This window comes from Macaca mulatta, chromosome 1 (assembly GCF_049350105.2).
Source record: "Macaca mulatta isolate MMU2019108-1 chromosome 1, T2T-MMU8v2.0, whole genome shotgun sequence".
NCBI lineage: Eukaryota > Metazoa > Chordata > Mammalia > Primates > Cercopithecidae > Macaca > Macaca mulatta.
This window is the reverse complement of record NC_133406.1, coordinates 12105205-12124096: the sequence shown is the minus strand read 5'-3', so window position 1 is coordinate 12124096 and position 18892 is coordinate 12105205.

Genomic DNA, 18892 nt, shown 5'->3' with positions numbered 1-18892 from the left:
CCTTCTGCCATGATTGTGAGGCCTCCCCAGCCACATGGACCTGTGAGTCCATCAAATCTCTCTTTCTGGCAGGGCACGGTGGCTCGTGCCTGTAATCCCAGCACTTTGGGAGGCTGAGGTGGGTGGATCACCTGAGGTCAGGAGTTCAAGACCAGCCTGGCCAACATGGTGAAACCCCATCTCTACTAAAAATACTAAAAATTAGCAAGGTGTGGTGGCGAGTGCCTGTAATCCCAGCTACTTGGGAGACTGAGGCAGGAGAATAGCTTGAACCTGGGAGATGGAGGTTGCAGTGAGCCAAGATCACACCACTGCACTCCAGACTGGGTGATGGAGCAAAACTCCATCTCAAAACAAACAAAAAAACCCTCTCTTGCTTTATAAATTACCCAGTCTAGGTATGTCTTTATCAGCAGTGTGAAAATGGACTAATATCCTTCCTTCCTTCCTTCCTTCCTTCCTTCCTTCCTTCCTTCCTTCCTTCCTTCCTTTCCTTCCTTCCTTCCTTCCTTCCTTCCTTCCTTCCTTCCTTCCTTCCTTCCTTCCTTCCTTCCTCCCACTCCCCCTTCCTTTCTTCCTTCCCAGGATTCTCATGCTCAGTGGGATTCTCTTTGCCCTCTGCCCCTTTGCCAGGTGGGTGAGAGGGTGGGAGGGCCCCGCAGGTCAGGTGTCAGTCTAGCTGGCTCCCCTCCCTTACAAAACAGGGCTCATCTGGGAAATCTCAGTGAGGAGAGTTCACAGTGAAAACACAAGAAATTCCATTTTCTACTATCATTCTTGCATCTCACAGCTTAAATCAACTGAGTTCTTTGGTTCCTGGCTTTTTTCTATCACAAACATTTAGGGTTCTCATCTCCCTCATTCTAGTAGAAAAAGAGGAGGCAAAATCTGGGAGAAGGAAATTCTGTATTCTACAAATACAAAAACATGAGAAAGGATGGGGCTGGGCGTGGTGGCCCCACACCTCTAATCCCAGCACTTTGGGAGGCCAAAGTGGGCAAATCGCTTGAGCCCAGGAGTTCAAGACCAGCCCTGACATCATAGTGAGTCCCCGTCTCTACAGAAAATTTAAAAATTAGCTAGGCATGGTGGCACACCTTGTAGTCCCAGCTACGTGGGAGGGTGAGATGGGAGAAGAGCTTGAGCTTGGTAGGTCGAGGCTGCAGTGAGCCATGGTTGTACCATTCAAGATCTGGGGGCAGAATTCTTTTTTTTTTTTTTTTTTTTTCAGTCAGAGTCTCGCTCTGTCGCCCAGGCTGGAGTGCGGTGGCGCCATCTCCGCTCACTGCAAGCTCCGCCTCCCGGGTTCCCGCCATTCTCCTGCCTCAGCCTCCCGAGCAGCTGGGACTACAGGTGCCGCCACCGCGCCCGGCTAGTTTTTTTCTATTTTTAGTAGAGACGGGGTTTCACCGTGTTAGCCAGGATGGTCTCGATCTCCTGACCTCGTGATCCGCCCGTCTCGGCCTCCCAAAGTGCCGGGATTACAGGCCTGAGCCACCGCGCCCGGCCGGCAGAATTCTTTTTAGGGGAGGAAAAATGATTCAGCAAAGCATGTAAGAAACCATTTGGCCTTTCGGAATGTTCGCCCTCAGAATACGGCTTGATAAGCCAGAAGGGAGATGCAGAGACACGTCTCTGAGAGCTCATGGGGGTGTTTAGGAAGGAGAGAGAAGGACGTCTGGAGAGAAAGAAGGGGCTCAGGAAAACGGCGGAATGCTGGAGGCCACATCAGAAAGCTCATCAATGCGGGGAGGAGCCGAGAGCGGGTGAGTCTCATATTCTCCCGCAGGTGATCTGCCAAACTGCGGTACAGGGTGAACGTCTGTCCTGACTCTTGAATTCCTAACAACCTGTACTGTGCACAGTTATCTTATGTAAATGTGTTTGTTACACATCAAGAAAAAGGACTGTCTTTGTTCTCTGCCTTCTTTACAGAGCCCTCCGTATGTGACCTTCCTGGTTAGGAAAGAGGGAAGTGGAGGTACTTTGATCTGGATCAGGCACCCCCTCCTCTCACCCTATACTAATTTTTCCCACATCAGTTTTAAGAGCTTTGCACTTATAGGAGGAAAAGCGTGCCTGTTCAAATTGTCATTTTTTCAATATCACTTGCTCAGGAAGAGTTAACGCTCTGTCAGTGGGTAGATAATTACTGTTTTCCGATCTCCTAGTAGAATTGGCTAAAGAACTCCAGAGAGTGAGAAGGGCTTGGACTTTAGTCATGATTTTTTTTTCCATCAGGAAAAAGCCAGTTAGATACGAGGAGGGAAAGGGCAGCCGCTTGGTTCAAAGGAATTAAAACGAGAAATGGAGTGAGTTTCAGCTGAGTGGAATGAGGCTGCTGCAGAGGCTGGCCTCAGGGCGAGGCTGACTTGCGTTACATGGAGAATACCCGCGCAAGAGGGTCTGCAGCAGACTAGGGATGGGGGATGCTGAACTTAGTGGGGTCCCCAACACAAGGGACATCAAAGACAGACTACAAAAGATGAGGGGGCTTGGTGTTCATGGGACAATAAATAACAAGAGAGGAGGAAACTACAAAGACGAATCTAAATCTGTGTGGAATGCATCGATGCTGAAAAGATCCCTGCGGAGGGATCTTAGGAGGAAAGAGGCTGCGTGAAGACGTCCTCTTTCTCTTATGAGGACGCTTGCAATGGAATTTAGGACTCACCAAGAGAATCTGCATTTATCCCTCATCTCAAGGTCCTCAGCCACATCTGCAAAGACCTTTTTTTCCAATAAGGTAACATGCACAAGTTCCAGGGGGCTGGCGTGGTTGTTTCTCGGGAAACCATATTTTGGCCTCCCACAAGGACCTTCTGGTTTTAGTCTGCTTGTGCACTGCTGAGGTACAGCCTTTTCCCATGCAGGCGGGATGGTGATCAATGAGTACATTAGGAAGGTTTCACTCAAGGGTTGCATCATGGTTCAAGCGCTGAAACTCCTAGTGCTCTCTCTAGACCGTATTGGATTAGAGGGGGAAGTGCTAGTGAGATTACATGCTTTGAGAATGTGAGAAAGTGGAACCAAGGTGGGATAGAGCTGCCTTTTTTTTTTTTTTGAGATGGAGTCTCCCTCTTGCCTAGGCTGGAGTGCAAATCTCAGCTCACTGCAACCTCCACCTCCCAGGTTCAAGCGATTCTCCTGCCTCAGCCTCCCAAGTAGCTGGGATTACAGGCATGCACCAAGACAATTGACTAATTTTTGTATTTTTAGTAGAGATGGGGTTTCACCAGTGGGCCAGGCTGGTCTGGAACTCTTGACCTCAAATGATCCACCTGCTTCAGCCTCCCAAAGTGCTGGGATTACGGATGTGAGCCACTGTGCCTATGTTGAAAGCCTTACTGTGTGGGGGGTCCTCTGAGGATGGGCTACACTGCCTTAAGGTCCTGGGAAGGGCAAAGGAAGCATGCTGCAATGCTTCTAAAGTCCTTACCTCTGGGGTTGGTGACATCCATGGAGGCAGGGACAATGACAGGAGCGGAGGAGAAGCCTGGCCAGGACCACCGGTATGTAGTAGAGGGCAGGATAGTTTCACAATCATCCTGTAAGAAATGTACTTAGCTTTAAGATGTAAGAAAATGTACTTAGCTTTATTATTAAAAATTAGATTTAGATTTAGCTCTAAATCTCACTTAGCATAATTTTGAGTAATTTAATCTCAATCATGTTCTGGGGGATGGGGGTGCTGGAGTCGAGATGAAGGGAGGAAGGGCTACCATCTCATAAAATCATTTAAGAGTTCATGGCGTTTAAGACATACACATCTCAGAAAATTTAAAGGCGTAATGTGTTAGTGCCCTGTGGCTGCTGTAACAAATTAATACCAGCTTGGTGGCTTAAGACAGCAAACATGTATTCTCTCGCAGTTCTTGTGGCCAGAAGTCCTACACGAAGCTGTCAGCAGGACTCCACTCTCTCTGAAGCCTCTAGGGGAGAATCCTTCCTTGCATCTTCTAGCTTCCGATGGTTGTTGGCATTCCTTGACATTCCTCGGCTTGCAGTCTTCCAGTCTCTTTCTTCATATTCACCTTCTCTGTGTCTTCTTTTTTTCTGTCTGTCTTCTCTTCTTTTCTCTTATGAGGATACTTGCAGTGGAATTTAGGGCTCACCAAGAGAATCTGCATTTATCCCTCATCTCAAGGTCCTCAGCCACATCTGCAAAGACCTTTTTTTCCAATAAGGTAACATGCACAAGTTCCAGGGGGCTGACGTGCTTGTCTCTCGGGAAACCGTATTTTGACCTCCCTCAAGGACCTTCTGGTTTTAGTCTGCTTGTGCACTGCTGGGGTGCAGCCTTTTCCCAAAGCATATGGTCCTTTTCAAAGCTAGGCTACAGAGGTCTTTTAAGGAGGATTCCAATCTCGGCAGTTAGTTTCCTATTACCCTGGATCTCTGTTATTTAAGAAAACTCCATTCCCTCTCCCCTCTTCATTCCCAAAGAAGATCTTTCTGTGGGGCCTGGATGTTCATGCAAGCCGATGCTCCATTCTCCATCCACTTTAATCCTCCCAAAGGACTAGATTCCCAAACAGAGAGACTCTTGTCTGACTATGGAGGCACAACCTAGAGGGCTTGTGTGGGTTACTGGGGTCAGTCAAGAAGGATGTAAGCTAAAAGGATAATAGAAAAAGACTGGGCTGCAGAAAGACTAACAGATACCGCAATAACATGTTGACTTATTGATCCTTGAAGGTGCTGGAACACAAGCCAGCATTGCCAGTAATTACTCAGTGCTATGGTTTAAATGATTGTCACCTTCAAAACTCATGTTTGAAATTTAATCCCCAATGTGGCAAAATTGAGAGGTGGGGCCGTTAGCACGTGATTGGGTTCCGAGGAACCTGCCCTCATGAGTGGATTAATCCATTCATGGATTGATGGGTTAATGGATTAGTCGGTTATCATGGGAGGGGAACTGTGGTTTTATAAGAACAGGAAGAGAGGCCTGAGCTAGACCTGAGCTAGCACACTCAGCCCCCTAACTATATGACACCCTGCACCACCTTGGGACCCTATGGAGAGTCCCCAACAGCAAGAAGGCCCTTACCATTTGTGACCCCATTGACCTTGGACTTCCCAGCCTCCAAGAAATTTATTCCTTACAGTTATGGAGGCTGAGAAGTCCAAAGTTGAGTGGCTACATCTGTTGAGAGCCTTCTTGCTGGTGGGGACTCTCTGCAGCATCCCCAGGTGGGGTAGGGTGTCATATGGTGGGGGCACTGAGTGTGCTAGCTCAGGTCTCTCTTCCTCTTCTTACTAAAGCCACTAGTCTCACTCCCATGATAACCATCAATCTATTAACCCATTAATTCATGCAGAGATCAATCCATCGAATGAGGGCAGAGCCCTCGTGACTCAATCACCTTTTAAAGACTTTCCCTCTCAATACTGCTGCACTGGGGAGGAAACCATAGCAATGTTATGTGAGTTTTATATTTTATTTTGTTTGGTTTTGGTTTTGGTCTTGCTCTGTTGCCCAGGCTGGAGTGCAGTAGTGTGATCATAGCCCACTGCAGCCTCAAACTCCTGGGCTCAGGTGATCTTCCTGCCTCTGTCACCATGCCTGGCTAATTTTTTTTTTTTTTTTTTGAGACGGAGTCTCGCTCTGTCGCCCAGGCTGGAGTGCAGTGGCCGGATCTCAGCTCACTGCCAGCTTCACCTCCCGGGTTTACGCCATTCTCCTGCCTCAACCTCCCGAGTAGCTGGGACTACAGGTGCCCGCCACCTCGCCCGGCTAGTTTTTTTGTATTTTTTAGTAGAGACGGGGTTTCATCGTGTTAGCCAGGATGGTCTCGATCTCCTGACCTCGTGATCCACCCATCTCGGCCTCCCAAAGTGCTGGGATTACAGGCTTGAGCCACCGCACCCGGCCAAGCCTGGCTAATTTTAAAAAAAATATTTTATAGAGGCTAGGCGCAGTAGCTCACGCCTGTAATCCCAGCACTTTGGGAGACCGAGGTGAGTGGATCACCTGAGGTCAGGAGATCAAGAGCAGCCTGGCCAGCATGGTAAAACCCTGTCTCTACTAAAAATATAAAAATTAGCCAGGTGTGGTGGCACACACCTGTAATCCCAGCTACTTGGGAGGCTAAGGCAAGAGAATTGCTTGAACCCAGGAGGCAGGGTTGCAGCGAGCCAAGATTATGCCACTGCACTCCAACCTGGGCCACGGAGTGAGACTCTGTCTCAAAAAAAAAAAAACAAGAAAAAGAAAGGAAAGAACTTGCATTGACTATCAGTAGTGGTTTACCCTTGCTTCGAGGGGGAAAGCGGGTTATTTTTATTTTTCTTCTTTCTCTATTTTCCACATTTTCTAAAATAGACATATATATTTCTAAACATTTCTAAAATAATTTTTTTTTTTTTTTTTTGATACGGAGTCTCACTATTGCCCAGGCTGAAGTGCAGTGGCGTGATCTCGTCTCACTGCAACCTCCGCCTCCCGGGCTCAAGTGATTCTCCTGCCTTAGCCTCCTGAGTGGCTGGTAATACAGGCACCCATCAATATGCCTGGTTAATTTTTGTATTTTTAGTGGAGACAGGGTTTCACCATGTTGGCCAGGCTTGTCTCGAACTCATGACCTCAGGTGAATCACCTGCCTTGGCCTCCTAAAGTGCTGGGATTACAGGGATGAGCCACCATGCCCGGCCTAAAATAAATTTATAATATCAAAGAAGACAATTAAGCTGCTGTCTTCCCTGGGGTGGTTCCCATTCCCTCTCAGGTGCTGTAAAGGTGGAGTGATCTGGGTAAACCCACTTCCTGGGTTTAGGTGTTGGCCACTCAAGTTGCACAGAATCAAGCGTGTCTCCATGAGTTCCGACTGAATCGTCTCTCACACCTCACTTCAATCCATTTGCAAATCCTGTTGTCTCTACATTCAAAAATATTCTTAATCCAATCTCTTCTTACCTTTCTACTGCTAGTAATTTAGACATGACTTAAAATGTTTTCTTTTTACAGAGATAGGGCCTTGCTATGGTGCCCAGGCTGGTCTTGAACTCCTGGCCTCAAGCAATCTTCCTACCTCAGATATCTTTTTTTTTTTTTTTAAATGAGGCCCTACGTATGAATGTATGTTTGCCAAAGCCAGAAAGAACTTACCCTGCACTACAGTCTCCTAACTGGTCTGTCTGCTTCTCCCCTCGCCTTCTGATTTCATTACCCTTGGAAATCAGATTATTTCACTGTCATGCCCAAAGCTCTCCAATGGTCTTCACCCAGACCAGCCAGGCCCTGCATCCTCTGGCCAGCTCCGGTGTCCACTTGAACTTGATCTCCTCCTCATTCTCTCCTGCCCCCAGCACTCTGGCCTCCTTGTTCTTCCTCAGAAGCCCCAAGGACGCTCCTGTCTTTGCACTGCCTTTTTCTGCCTGGAAACATTTTCCTCCAGATACCCACGTGGCTCCGCCTCTTTTATCCTTTAGGGTTATATGTGCTCCTGTGTCACCTTATAGGGGAAGTTGTCCCTTACCGCCCCACACCAAACAGGACCTCCAGTCTCTGGCCTTTTACTTTGTTCTTATTTTCTTCAGAACGCTTCTCTCTTCTGTGCCTAGAACAGTGCTTGGCACATAGCACCAATACAATCTCGCTGACTGACTGAATGAATAGTGTAAGTAACATATATCCGTTACTAACGCGGAAATTGATCTAGGTTATGTTTTGGTTTTCTTCAGAGAAACACCAGGATGTAACTGTCTCCTACCAGAGAAAACAGGAAAATGAGGTAGCTACTGAGTCATTCCGTCCCAGGCACAATTCTTACCTGAACGACCTAGAAAATCCAGATCAAACTATATTTGACCCAAATATAACAAGAACCACTTCCATTTCCTCATTTTGTCAGTGGCAGCCACGCCCTAGTTTGCTGAGATAAATTAGATTTTAGCTGAATGCAGTCATGGATCGCTAGCCTACCTAATGATAAGTAAATGAAATTTCTATTTTATCTCTTTTTAAAATGAGACCTTAGATTTACACTCATAGTTCTTTATGCACTTCACACACCTCTATGTGCACTGCATTTTTAAACTCTGTGTGCACTTTTATTTTAAGGCTTAAGTAATGTTGTTTATAGAGAATAAATGTTTTGTCTAAATATCAGAAGAGCTACTAGTTCTTTGTTTATTTCTTGAGTTTGTGCCCTGAGGTCTGCCTCTTTCCAATTTTGAGCACATTTTCCTCAACTGGATTTGAAAAGGAGGATTTTCCTTTCCTCCTGTCACTTTCTCAGTGAGTCACCTCCTGAGAAGCGGCTACTTCTTTCCACCTCATTCTTTGTTCCCTTAGTCCAAGACAAAAATACAAAATAACACATAAAAAACTAACTGGGCTGGGTGTGGTGGCTCATGTCTTTAATCCTAGCACTTTGGGAGGCCGAGGTGGGCAGATCATGAGGTCAGGAGTTTGAGACCAGCCTGGCCAACATGGTGAAACCCCGTCTCTACTAAAAATATAAAAATTAGCTGGGCATGGTGGCGTGTGCCTGGAATCCCAGCTACTCAGGAGGCTGAGGCAGGAAAATCACTTGAACCCGGGAGGCAGAGGTTGTAGTGAGCCAAGATCATGCCGCTGTACCACTCCAGCCTGAGCCATAGAGCGAGACTCCATCTCAAAAAACAAAAAACAAAAAACAAAAAAACCTAACTGGAGAGATATTCTGTGTTCATAGATTGGAAGACTCATTATTGTGAAGACGTCAGTTCTTCCCAGCTTCATCTATAGATTCCTTGCAATCCTAATGAAACTTCCACAAGTTGTTTTGTGGATAACACCAAACTGATCATAAAATTTATATGGAAGGCAGAACACCAATAATAACAAATACAATCCTAAAAAAGAAGACAAAGGTAGACGGCTGATACTATCTGATTTCAAGGCTCATTACAAAACTACAGTAACTGGGGCAGTGTGCTATGGTGAAAGAATAGACAAGTAGATCAATGGAACAGAAAAGAGAACTCAGAAACAGACCCACACAAATAGTCTACTGATCTTTAACAAAGGAGCAGAAGGGACAGTCTTTTCAACAAATGGTGCTGGAACAACTGCACATCCATAGGCAAAACAAAAGCAAAAACAAAACTAAACGCAGACCTTAACAACTTTTGCACAAATCAACTCAGAATATCATATGTAGACCTATATGCAAAATGTAAAACAAAAAAGTTTGAGAAGAAGAAAACATAAGAGAAAATCTAGTGACTCTGGATTTGGCAGTGACTTTTGAGATACACCAAAAATGTGATCCGTGAAAGAAAAAGATTGGTAAGTTGGACCTAGTTAAAATTAAAAACTTCTTCTCTGAAAAAGATGCTATTAAGAGGATGGAAAGACAAGCTACAGACAGAGAGATTATATTTGCCAAACACATATCTGACAAATGACTGTTATCCAAAATGTACTAAATAACACTTAAAACTGAATTTTAAGAAAACAACTTAACTAAAAAAATCAGCAAAATATCTGAACAGACACCTCATAAAAGAAGAGATAAAGATGGGTGGGTGCGGTGGCTCATGCCTGTAATCCCAGCACTTTGGGAGGCCAAGGTGGGGGAATCACGTGAGGTCAGGAGTTTGAGACCAGCCTGGCCAACATGGTGAAACCCTCTCTCTACTAAAACTACAAAAATTAGCCAGATGTGGTGGTATGTACCTGTAGTCCCAACTACTTGGGAGGCTGAGGCAGGAGAATCGCTTGAACCGAGGAGGCAAAGGTTGCAGTGAGCTGAGATCACACCACTGCACTCCAGCCTGGGCGACAGAACGAGACTCTGTCAAAAAAAAAAAAAAAAAAAAAAAAGATAGATGGCAAATAAGCGTGTGAAAAGATGCTCAACGTTATTTTTCATGAGAGAATTACAAATTCAAACAATAGGATATTACTACACACCTATTAAAACAGCCAAAATTTAAAAAAAACAAACCTGACAATACTAGATGCTGATCAGAATGTTGAAGCAACAGAAACTCATTAACTGTTGATGGGAATGCAAAATGATCCAGCCACTTTTGAAAGCAGTTGGGCAGTTTCTTTTTCTTTTTTTTTCTTTTTCAGATGTGGTCTTGCTCTGTTGCCCAGGCTGGAGTGCAGTGGTGTAATCATGGCTCCCTGCAGCCTTGGCCTCCTGGGCTCAAGCAATCCTTCCACTTGAGCCTCCTGAATAATGAAGACCACAGGTGCATGCCACCATGCCCGGCTAATTTTTTTTTTTTTTTTTTTTTTTTTTTTTTTTAGAGAAGGGGGTCTTGCTATGTTGCCCAAGTTGGTCTCAAACTCCTGGGCTCAAGTGATCCTCCTGCCTCAGCCTTCCAAACTGTTGGGTTTACAGGTGTGAGCCACCACATCCAGCCTATTTATTTTTTACTTTAAAAACCCAACATCCCATGTTAGATGTGGGTCTGTCAGAGGGACATGGGAGTCAATAAGGAAAACTCCCAATAATCAAAGTGGAAACAATTTGAATAACAACATAAGTAAAGTAGTATTGGAGTATAGATAAGTTACAAAATAGATATGTTAAAGTCCACACTGACACAAAGAGATGATTGAATACATTAGCAAATGGAGGAGAAAAAAAAAGAGACAAATCTCCCATGCAGAAGAATTCCAAATAATTGAATAGACAGCCTTAGGGAAGGGGAACATAACTCCCCACTCTTTAAGTATGGGCGGCACTAGGAACTTCCTTCCAAAGAGGACAGAATAGAAAAGAGTGAGTAACTTTACAGTGGAGAAGACAAAAAAACACAGCCACAGTCAGGTGATCAAGTTTAAGACCAACAGTAATCAATCACATTGATAGACTATATCCTGTGTCATGGGGTGAATTGTATCCCCCCAAAAGATGTGTTCTGAGGGATTAGGGATCAAGACAAATCCTAATCCCTAATCCCTCAGAATATGACCTTTTTTAGAAATAGGGTCTTTGCAGATGTAATGAGTTAAATTGAGATGCGGTTGTACTGCAGTAAGGCAGGCACTTAATCCAATATGCTTGGTGCCATTATAAGAAGAGGAAAGAGTCGGCCTGGCACGGTGGCTCACACCTGTAATCCCAGCACTTTGGGAGGCCAAGGCAGGCAGATCACTTGAAGTCAGCAGTTTGAGACCAGCCTCACCAACATGAAGTGAAACCCCATTTCTACTGAAAATACAAATATTAGCCAGGCGTGATGGCATACACCAGTAATCCCAGCTACTCAAGAGGCTGAGGCAGGAGAATTGCTTGAACCTGGGAGATGGAGGTTGCAGTGAGTTGAGATTGCGCCCCTGCACTCCAGCCTGGGCAACAGAGCAAGACTCTCAGAAAAAAAAAAAAAAAAAAAAAAAAAAAAAGAGGAAAGTCATGCGCAGAGAGGGAAGAAGGCCACGTGAGGGGTGGTTGCAGAGTGCGGAGTTACGGGATTAGAAGCCAAGGAACGCCTGGGGCTACCAGAAGCTGTAAAGGGCAAGGAAGGATCCTCTGCTAGAGGGTTCAGAGAACATGGTCCTATTGACACCTTGATTTTGGACTTCTGGACTCCAGAACTGTGAGAGAATAAATTTCTTGTTTCAAGCCATTCCAGTTTGTGGTGCCTTGTTCCTGCTGGCCTAGGAAACAGATACACCTGGATACCATGTGATGACAATGGGGCTTTGTCTCTGTGTTCTTCCCTTCAAAAACCCATCACTCCAGTCTCATCATGATAAAAACAGCAGGTACATTACAATACAAGGCAACCTACAAAATACCTGACCAGTATTGCTCAAAACTGTCAAGGTTGGCCGGCCACAGTGACTCTCACCTGTAATCCCAGCACTTTGGGAGGCCAAGGTAGGAGGAACACTTGAGCCCAGGAGTTTAAGACCAGCTTGGGCAACATAGTGAGACACCCTCTCTACAAATAATTAGAAAATTAGTGGAGTGTGGTGGTGCACGCCTGTGGTCCCAGCTGCTTAGGAGGTGGAGGTGGGAGGTTCGATTGAGCCTGGGAGGTTGAGGCTGCAGTGAGCTATGATTGCACATTGCACTCCAGCCTGGGCGACAGAGCAGGACCCCATCTCAAAAACAAACAAACAAACAAACAAACAAAAGGCCGAACACGGTGGCTCATGCCTGTATTCCCAGCACTTTGGGAGGCTGAGGAGGGTGGATCACGAGGTCAGGAGTTCGAGACCGGCCTGGCCAATATGGTGAAACTTCATCTCTACTAAAAATATATAGAAATTAGCCAGGCATAGTGGTGCATGCCTGTAGTCCAGCTACTCAGAAAGCTGAGGCAGGAGAATCGTTTGAACCTGGGAGGCGGAGGTTGCAGCGAGTGAGATCACACCACTGCACTCCAATCTGGGCGACAGAATGAGACTCTGTTTCAAAAAAAGAAAAAATAATAAAAAATAAAACACACACAGACACAAAATAAAATCTTTCAAGGTCATCAAAAACAAGGAAAGTCTGAGAAACTGTCACAACTAAGATGAGCCTAAGGAGACATGACAGCTAAATGTAATGTGGACTCCTGGATGGGATATTGGAACAGAAAAAGGTATACAGTTAAGGAGATCTGACTAAACTGTGGACTTTAGCTAATACTAATGCATCAATATTGATTCATTAATTCTAACAAATGTACCATACTAGTGTAAGATGTTAATAATGGGGAAACTGGGGGTGGGGTATACAAGAATGCTCTGTACCATCTTCTCAGTTTTGCTGTAAACCCGAAAGTGTTCAGATTAAAATTAAAAGTGTTTAAAAAAATGAACAAAAAACTAAAAAGAAAATAAACGCACACAACGTAGCCTGCCGCTTTAACTCAGTCAGGCGTCTTCTTTGCTTTCATGAGAGCAGTCTGCTTTTTTACCCTCCCACTGTCGGCACCCTCTCCTGTCCCTGCTTCCGTGAAGATTGGCTTCTCTTTAGTAGCCCCTACTTCTCTTCCCATCAGCAATCTCGGTACAAAACCACCTGCTGTGGTCCGTTTCCCAAAGTCCCAGGTTTTGTCAGGAATGTCAAGGGTGGGCTTTGGGGCTCTTCGTCCCCTCTCATCTTCGTCTGGAGTTTTCCTCAATGTGTATTTAGAATACATTGTTTCTGAGGATAATTGTGTGTCCTTGCGAGAGATGAGAGGATATTTGCAACACAAATAACCAACAAAGATCACTCAAGAATAATAAAGAGTTTCTACATATCACTAGAAAAAAAGACAACCCAATATAGAAAAATAAGCAAAAAGCAGAGAAATGCATTTCGCAGAAGAGGAGCCACATATGGCCAATAAATATACAGAAAGATGTTAAACCACATGAGACTGCACAGCATCTGCCCAATTTAAGACCATTTTATACCCATGTGATTATTAAATGAAGTCTGCCAATACCAAGTATTAGAGATCAAATGATCAGTGGGATCTCCTACATATTACCAATGAGAAACTAAAGTAGCATGATCACTTTGGAAAATAATTTGGTAGTATTCTGTTTAATTGAATATTTGCCTATTTGATATTCCACTTCTAGGTAAATATCCAAGAGAATCTTTAGCACATGCACCAAGATAATATACAAGAATGTTCACAGAATTCTTGTTCTACACAGGAAAGAATGAAAAAAAAAAGTCCTTTGACAAGAGAATAGACAAATAAATTATGATATATCTACACAATGGGATATCATACCACAGTGAACATAAAGTAACCCCAGCCACATTCAACAACTTGGATGAATTTTAGCCATGCAATGTTAAGTAACAAGCAAAATTAAGCAATATATTGGTTAGGCATACGTATGTACAGGATAAACCAAAACCAAAACCAAAAAAGGATCAGAATGATAAACACGAAATTCAAAGTATTAACTCCCTTTAAGAGGCAAGCAGGGATAGGCCAGGTGTGATGGCTCATACCTGTAATCCCAGCACTTTGGGAGACCGAGGTGGGCAGATCATGAGGTCAGGAGTTCAAGACCAGCCTGGCCAACATGGTGAAACCCTGTCTCTACTAAAAATACAAAAATTAGCTGGCATGGTGGCATGTGCCTGTAATCCCAGCTACTTGGGAGGCTGAGGCAGGAGAATAGATTGAACCCAGGAGGCGGAGGTTGCGGTAAGCTGAGATTGCACCATTGCACTCCAGCCTGGGCGACAGAATGAGACTCCGTCTTAAAAAAAAAAAAAGAGGCAAGCAGGGACATGGGATAGTGGTAAGCACATAGGGAGATGTATATCCATGGTAAATTTTAAATTCTTGAGTGAGGTTGGCTTAACAGTGTTTGTCATGCAGTAAAAATAAATAATGCAAATAAAAGAGGGGCTATGTAAGGACTGATCATGATTATGTATCATGAACCAAAGACTATGCTTGGTACAATGCCTTGCATTTAAAGCCCAAAATTAGACAAAACAAAAAGCTCAGTTGATAACTGTCTTAGTCTATTCCTGCTGCTATGACAAAATACCACAGACTGGGTAATTTATACAAATTTCACAATAGAAATTTGTTTTTTCACAATTCTGGAGGCTGTGAAGTCCAAGATCAGGTGCCAGTGGGTTCAGTGTCTGGTGAGGGCTTCTTCTCCACTTCCAAGATGGTGCCTCTTGCTGCATCTTCAGATGGCAAAAGGGGTGACAGTGACTATGATGCTTCCTTCAACCTCTTTGACAAGGGCACTAATCGCATTAGTCACAAGGATGACTTAATCACCTCCTGAAGGCCCCACCTCTTAATACTACGATCACATTGGTGATTATGTTTCAACACAGGAATTTTGGGGGACACATTCAGGCCACAGCAATAACTTTTATGAGAAGAAAGACAAAACATTTGGCTGATCTCGGGAATAAGAGTTGCATTTGCCCAGAGAGCTGGGTGACACATTCCAGGTGGAGGCTTCTCCTTGGAGTTTTTCCCTTGGAAGTCCTGGACTCCCTTTTACCCACCTCCGCAGTCCTGCACCTGCTCCCTTCTCTGTCTCAGCTTCCTGATCCTGGTGAGGGTAGCTCTCCTGCCCATTGCGTGTCCTCAGTGCCCACTGTTCATGTAATCACACACTCCTCATATTTTAACTTTATTTCCTTATAGTCACTTGCCTTTAAATTCATTTACCATTTTTGTTTTGCGTCAGAAGTTTACTAACTGCTGCACTTAATTAATTAATTAATTTTTGAGACAGAGTTGCCCAGGCTGGAGTGCAGTGACACAATCATGGCTCCCTGCAGCCTCAATCTCCCGGGATCAAGTGGTAATCCCACTTCAGCCTCCCAAGTAGCGGGGGCTACAGGTATGTGCCACCACACCCAGCTAATTTTTAAATTTCTTGTTGAGATACAGTCTCACTATGTGGCCAAGCTGGTCTCAAACTCCTGGGCTGAAGTGATCCTCCCGCCTCAGCTTCCCAAAGTGCTGGGATTATAGGCATGAGCCACCACACCCAGCCACTTGCTGCAATCTAAGAAGTGAACCACAATAAAGCAAAGTCAACGGAGACAAGAGGGCAAGGAATTGGGCTTGCTGGGAAAAACTTGTTCAGTTTCATCCATTGGTAAGACTTGATCGTTTCCATCACCCATTGTTTCTCCCCTTTGTGCCTTTAGGTAGGAGAATATCTGATGTAAGCCACAAAGTTTTACTCACAAATCGCACACCAGAAGTCTGGAGATCGGCAGTCCCAGAGGTGGTTCATGTACTGTTTCCACGGCGTCAGGGCCCAGGATCAGCTGCTCTTGGCTTTCCTTTTACTGGTGCCAGCTCTGTGCAGCTGCAGCACGTAGCATCAAGTCCTCACAAGGCAACATCCAAGCTAGGAGGTGGGGAGAGCTCTCTCCTTCTATCACAGAGGAGTATCTTTCCCCAAGTGTTCCGGATCTCAGTTGAATCACATGCCTGCCTCAAAGGAGCAAAGAAGGAATGAGATTTCCATGATTCATTTAGCTCAACCACGATTCGTTCCTGGGCACTGGACATCAAGCCAGATGCGCCCAGAACACAACTGGCTTTCAGCTAGCAAGAGAGGTGTGGAATGGAATGGCTGTGAGGAAAGCAAACCATGGCCTCTGTCACCCAAATGCTCTCTGGACACTTCAGAATGGGCATTCAAATGATAATACCAGCGCTCTGTATCTCACAGCACTTCACAGTTTGCAAAGCGCTCATGCACAGTGTTTCATTCGATTCTCGCCACCACCATGTGAGATGCAAGAACAGCTGTTCTTCTCCTTCTTTGGTAGAGAGGGAGACTGAGGACTGCAGGCAGTGAGTGATTCACCCATAATTTTGCAGCTTCTCAGAGCTAGAAATAGAACAAGGGCTTCCGACACGGACGTCCAATATCTTTTCTACCATTCCTTCCAACGAGCACGTGTGGGATAACACTGGCAGCTCATAGATGTAGTTGCCCTGTAAGTTCTGTGTGAATTTCCTCCATTGGATGATGCCCTGCATGCTCCCAATAGATGTAGAGTGATAGGTGCTGTGTGGCTTAGCAGAGGCAGCTGCGGAGGAGTGAGTGGTGAAGCATTTTTACACAGACACGTCTTGTGCAAACTAAGCAATGCCTGGACAGAGGATGATGTCCTGTGATGAAGCAGCAGATGGAGGCTGCAGATGTGTGAAGGCTGTGTTCAGCCCACGTGGAATCCAAGAGCTCCACAAGGCATCGCGGCCGTCCAACTTCCTGTCAGAATTGGCACCGAGACGAGCTCCAGCTCCTAGCTTACTCTTAATTTAAACCAAATAAGAGAGAGGAGATGACTTGAAGGAAGCATCTGGGTGCACGGACACCAGAGGAAAGCAGGAGATTGAAGGCAGCGGGAGTTCCCAGGATTTACAAACGGATCCTCTTGTCATTGCTTGCCATCTGGTCCTGTGCCTGGTCCCCACCCCTCACAGTCAGCTGGAAAGCTGTCTGATAATGCGCTCGGGTGGGCTTCGCTAGCAGCAGTCTACGTTGGAAAGTAGTTCCTTTCTGGAAAGTAGTTTGGAAATATATATCATGATGCATGAAAATGTAAGACCCCTTAAACCGTGGACCCCATTCTTGAGACTTCATATAAAATAAAGGAAATAACTAAAATGAAGGTGGCCAGACATGGTGGCTCTCATCTGTAATCCCAGCGCTTTGGGAGGCCGAGGCTGGTGGATCACTTGAGGTCAGGAGTTTGAGACCAGCCTGGCAAACATGGAGAAACCAACGTCTTTACTAAAAATACAAAAGTTAGCCTGGCGTGGTGGTGTGCGCCTGTAATCCCAGCTACTTGGGAGGCTGAAGCATGAGAATCACTTGAACCCAGGAGGTGGAGGCTGCAGTGAGCCGAGACTGCACCACTGTGCTCCAGCCTGGGCAGCAGAGAGAGACTCCATCTTAAAAAATAAATTAAAATAATAAAATAAAGAGAAATGAAGGGAAAAATCTGTGTGTATGGTGATGGCTGTTATTTTGTTGTACATATGCAAGTGAAGAGGCAGAAGCAACCTAAACCTCCAACAGCAGCAACCCTGTGGTCTACTTAATGGAATCTAAGCCATTGTTAAGAAGTAGAATTATGAGGAAGATGATGCATTCAACAAATATTTATTGAATACCTCTAATATGCCAAGCACTGTATTGAAGACCGAAACAGTGAACAAAGCAGCCCAAATTCCTGCTTTCTCCCAGTATGCTCTAGTGTGAATGGCAAAGGAGAGCTGATGCAACAAGAAAAGAGGTGAGGATCCGAATTAAGTGAAAAACACAGAGGAGAAAAATTACACCTAGGACATGACTCTTTCCATGCAATGTGTTCAATTCCACGAACAAGGATTGAAAGGAAACCAGGACAAATAAAGACAGCTGATGGAATGATGTGGCTCTGAACCATTTTCTTTCCTTTACTGTTTTTCCAATGTCTTTAGTGCAATATTTAAAAAGGATCAAAATAAGAAAAATCATCTGGTATTTTTAGCATGTACTCTCCTGTTTCAAAAAGAGGTATATTTATCCAACTTTGTGGAAGCCAAAGAAAATATATAATAAAAACATGTTTGTTGAAAGAAGGGAAGCCTGGGTGTGGTGGCTCATGTCTGTAATCTCAGCACTTTTGGAGGCTGAGGTGAGAGGAGTTTGCTTGAGTCCAGGAGTTCGAGACCAGCCTGGGCAACACAGTGAGATCCCATCTGTACAAAACATTAAACAATTAGCCAGGTATGGTGGTGCATGCCTGTGGTCCTAGCTACTTGGGAGGCTGAGGTGAGGACAGCTTGAGTCCAGTAGGTGGAGGCTGTAGTGAGCTGTGGTCAACTCACTGCACTCCAACCTGGATGACAGAAGGAGGCCTGACCACCACCCCCAGAAAAAAGGAAGAAGGGAGGAATGAAGGGAAAGAGAAGGGAAGGGAGGGAAATGGATAGATGTAGCTTTTGTGTTTATTTCGGGCTTTAATCTGAGCCCTTTTTTCCGCATACTTATCTCTGTAGGTTCCAAGCCCATGAGAATGAAATGAAAGGTTTAAATGTTGTCCTGATTTGTTTTTGTAAATGATTCCCTGGTTATTGTCACCACCATAGTTCACTTGAGATCCAGTAAAGGCAAATTCTCTAAACAACTACAAAAACACCATGTATCTGGGGACCACCTGCAGCCAAATTCTATTATAACCTCTAAATTCTAACTCTAACAATATAAACTGCTTTTTCCTAAGTGCCTACTGTCTAAGTCCCCACCACCCATCCACCTAGACGCAGATGGCTCTATGTGGACTTTACTGTTGCTATAGGATGACTGTGGTGTGTATTTCTTTTAAAATATTTTCTTTTCTTGTTTTCTAGATCCAGTGGGCAGAGTCTGGGACACTTGTGGTAAAGAGGTGAGATTATGAAGCTCTTTTTTGCTGCTCCCTATATTTTCTGCCATCTGCTCCCATATTCC